Below are 4,157 nucleotides of genomic sequence, written 5' to 3' on the forward strand. Positions count from 1 at the left end.
TTCCCTCAGAGTGGGGAATTCCATAAAAGGATATGAGGATTCTCAGAGCAGGGAATTCCATAAAAGGGTATGAGGACAGGGACACCCCCCCACCTCGCAGGCCCCCTCCCCCGACAACAGTTCCTGGGAAAATGGCATGGAAGGCCATAGAATACACACTTTTGGGCTACACCCATCCAGTGAGGAATCGGTCCCAGCTGTTCTAACTAGGACACTGTGTCCGTCATCGCTGCCATCATCATCATCATCGGCCTCGTGGCAGTCGGTGTCTGGAAGCTCTGATCCGGTAACTCCCGGGATGGGGGTCGGGAAGGGGCACGGATCCGCCCGGCAGCATTCCGGGGATCCTGTGCCATGGGTGCTGATCCCACTTTCTTTCCATAGGGAAGAGGGAGGGGAATGGATACGACCCTGCGCCCACCAGTGAGTCCCAGCAGCGTGTGTGGATCCAGATCCTCTGTGCAGGGATCCCAGGATGGATGCCGGGATTCCAGAGGGGAATGGGGGCCTAATGGCTGGAGTGGGATTGGAAGGGGATTGCAGCTCAGGGCAGGATTCCAGAGTGGGATCAGGTGGATTGTGGACTGGGATCAGGGCTGGATTCTGGAGTGGGATTGGGGTGGGATGGATGGAGTGGGATTGGGGTGGGATGGACAGAGCAGGATCAGGAGGGATTCCGGAGCAGTTCCTACTCTCCCTGGGCTCCACAGCCGGCTCCATCCCCTGGGATGGGAACAGGGACATGGTGACTCCTTTCCCCGCTCTCATCCCAGCAGGAATCACAGCCTGAGCGATCCCGGAGCTGGATCCACCCCTTCCCTCTCCCTGTGGAAAGGCAGGAGCTGCTGGCAGAGCTCATCCCGCTGCTCCCACCCACCCCGGCCCCCCTGCGGCTCTTCCCGATGGATCAACTTCCTGCTTTTTCCTGTGTGAAACCCAGGACCACAATTATTCCTGAGGCTTTAATTTGGGTGTGAAAATCTCCTGCTTTGGGCAATAAATCCTGGCTCCCTCCTCCGGCATCTGGCAGTTCCTCTGTGGGAACCAGGAATAGGAATGGGGACAGGGGGGACTGGGATGGGGACATTGGGGACAGGGATGGGGACACTGGGAGCAGGTTGGGGACAGCAGGAATGGGCATGGGAACTCCAGGAATGGGAATGGGGACATTGGGAGCAGGTTGGAGTCACCAGGAATGGGAATTGGGACACCGGGAATGGGAATGGGGACATGGGAGACCAGGATAGGGATAGTGGGGACAGGGATGGGGACACTGGGAGCAGGTTGGCACAGCAGGAAGTGGGAATGGGGAGAGGGATGGGAACCCCAGGAATGGGAATGGGGACAGGGATGGGAACCCCAGGAATTGGAATGGGGACAGGGATGGGAACGTGTCTCTCCAGGAGTTGGTTCAATACAAAGGTGGGTCCCTGGCTCGAGGCCACGGGAAGCCCCTTCTTTGGGAATGTCTGGGAACCAGGTGTCAGAGGTTTGAAAAGAGGTGTTGGAATTGTTTCCCAGTGTCCCCCCATTCCCATCTGTGTCTCCCGGGATGGGGTGGGTTGGAGCGGAGCCGCAGGCGCTGGGCAGGGGCAGTGGGGGGAGGGCGGCTCTCGGGGACACCGCGGTGGCCGCGGGGAGGGCGGGGGGTCCTTTGTTCGGGGGCTTTTGGGGTTTGTCCGGGACCGGACAGAGCGGGAGCTGATTTTGGCCACCTCGTTCTCTTTTCCTGAGAGGAAGTTTTTTCCCCACGGGACACCTCGTGGAGAACAACCGAGAGAGAGAGAGAGAGAGCCCGACCCATCTGGGAGCGAGGTGTTCTGCTTTGGGGACTGCCCCTGGGAAAAGGGACTCCTTCACTGCTGGCTGCGAGCACACGGGGCTGAGAGAGCTTTGAACTGCCGGGACAGTTTCTCCCCCCCACCTGGGGATTTGGGACTTTGTTTTGTTTCTTCTGAAAGTTTTTGGTTGCACCATTTGTTGTTTATTCACATTTTGTTAATAAAAAGCTGTTTCTTTTCCTTTTCCGCACTTCCACCTGAAGTCTCTTAATTTCTAAGTTGTAATCTTGTTTAACTAAGACCCAGTGCCCTCAGGGGGAGGAGGAGGAGGAAAGGAGACCAAGAGGTGCTGTGGCCACTCAAACTGCAGAGGAACAACCTGTGCCAGTAGCAGCTGCCCCTCTACAGAAGAAATCCAAGACCAAATCAGCTCAGTTAGTGAGGGATGAAGGGGAAGCAGAACCCTCAGAACAGGAGCAAGAGGCAGGGTCAGAGGTAATCACCAGATCCCCATCCCCGGCTGAACTGTGAGAGATGTGAAAAGATTTCAGCCTCCAGCTGGGAGAGCCCCTGCTGACCTGGCTGCTCCAGTGCTGGGATATCATGGCCCAGCATATGGAACTAGGTGGGAGTGCAGCCAAGCACCTGGGATCCCTGTCCTGGGATGTTGGGATTGACCAGGGGATTGGGAAGAGGACAGAGAGGGGATGAGAGGTGGGTACAGGCTTGGGAATTGCCAGGAGGGCTTTTGAAAGGAGCGTAGGGGAAAGGGATGTCTAAGAACAAGTCCCTCAGGAGACAGAAGCAGAGAGGCTGAGTTTTCACCCCAACACAAGGGTCTGCCGGGCAGAGCAGAGAATATGCCCACAGAAGATTCTTGTGCGCCCGTCTTTGCAGTTCTGACAGGCACTTCTTGTCACAGCCTGTCCTCTCCATTCCAGAATAGGCCCTGGCAACCAAAGAACCAACACCCCACACCATAGTGCAGACCAACCCATGTGCTTTGGGCCCTTTTGTTGTCCTATCCATTCTGACCTATCCTCTCCATTCCGGAATAGCCTCTGGAAACCAAAGAACCAAGCCCCCACCATGTGACAGTTCAACCCCACCCGTGTGCCAAGGGCTCCTTTGTGGTGTCAGAGCCTGTCCTCTCCATTCCAGAATGGGCCCTGGCAACCAAAGAACCAATGCCCTACAATCCCAAAGTGAAGCCCCACCTTTGTACCATGGGCCCTCTTGTGATGTCACGGCCTATCCCCTCCATTCCAGAATGGCTGCTGGAAACCAAAAAACCAATGTCTCACAGCCCCTAGTGCAGCCCAACCCCTGTGCCATGGGCCCCTCTGTGATGGCACAGCCTGTCCTCTCCATTCTGGAATAGCCCCTGGAAACCAAAGAACCAACACCTCACACCCCCACAGTGCAGCCCCACCTGTCTGCCACGGGACTCTTTGGGATGTCACGGCCTTTCCCCCAGGAAACAAAACCTGGAACCTTCGGGTTTCACATGCAGTTGGGGGGCCACCCTGGGCACTCCATGGGCAGCAAGAGCTTTCTGTCCTGGTCCTTTCTGTCTGGCAGGAATCTTCAGCTCTGTTTAGTTTGGGCAGTCAGACTGGCAATATCAGCACAGGGCTCCTGCAAGTGAACGACAGCCCTTCCCTCCAGGAAAGAAACCCCTTACCCTCGGTCTCTTCTCCTGTTCCTTAAAACACAACCTGCAGGGAAACTTTCTGGCATCTCTTCTCTTGGGAATTGGGAAGATAGACCCACTCCCATGTTTAACACCTCAGGCAAAACCACCCTTTGAACACCTTTCCCAACCCTCCCCAACCTTTCCCAAAGCCCAGATTTTACAGGTGTCCTGTAATTCTGGCCCAATCTCACCCAAGCCCACAAACCATGACAGAAACCTCTCAGCCTCACGCTGCGTCCTTCCCATTGCTGTGCCTTATGTGCAGGCAAAAGGCCTTAAAATCAAGTACCCAAAATTCATGGTCTGTTCTTTTTCCCAGAAAAGAAGGCGTGGTGAACTCCCCAGACCAGGGAATTGGAAGATCTCCCCAAAACTCCTTTGGTACACGCTGCAGGGCCAACGATTCCTCTGCTCTGCCCTGTCGGCGCTGCTTTGTCTCATCTGGGTCCCCAGAAACCGTCAGCGAAAGCCGGGGAATAAAATCTCTGAGCAGTTGGTTGGGTTCCAGAGGTGACCCTACTTCATTCAGCACTGAAGGGACACAGGAATTGCTCTCTAACACCTGTACATCAGTTCTCAAAACTTTTAACTCTTTTTACATTTTAGCAGACAAAGGAATTCCTGTCCATTGGCTTACCAGTTCTCTGCAGGAATTCTTATTCTCTCTTCTATTGACTCTT

The 4,157-nt window shown here is 55.2% G+C and overlaps 1 long non-coding RNA gene across 1 annotated transcript; it reads left to right on the plus strand.

The window, feature by feature from the left end:
• The first annotated feature begins 326 nt into the window (after positions 1-326).
• LOC115308153 lies at positions 327-1,022 on the plus strand. Its single transcript, XR_003916472.1, has 2 exons — positions 327-423; positions 774-1,022. It is a non-coding gene; the product is annotated as an uncharacterized LOC115308153 (long non-coding RNA).
• The last annotated feature ends 3,135 nt before the right edge of the window (positions 1,023-4,157 follow it).

This window comes from Manacus vitellinus, unplaced genomic scaffold (assembly GCF_001715985.3).
Source record: "Manacus vitellinus isolate BGI_N305 unplaced genomic scaffold, ASM171598v3 ctg7180002429988_pilon, whole genome shotgun sequence".
Lineage (NCBI taxonomy): Eukaryota > Metazoa > Chordata > Aves > Passeriformes > Pipridae > Manacus > Manacus vitellinus.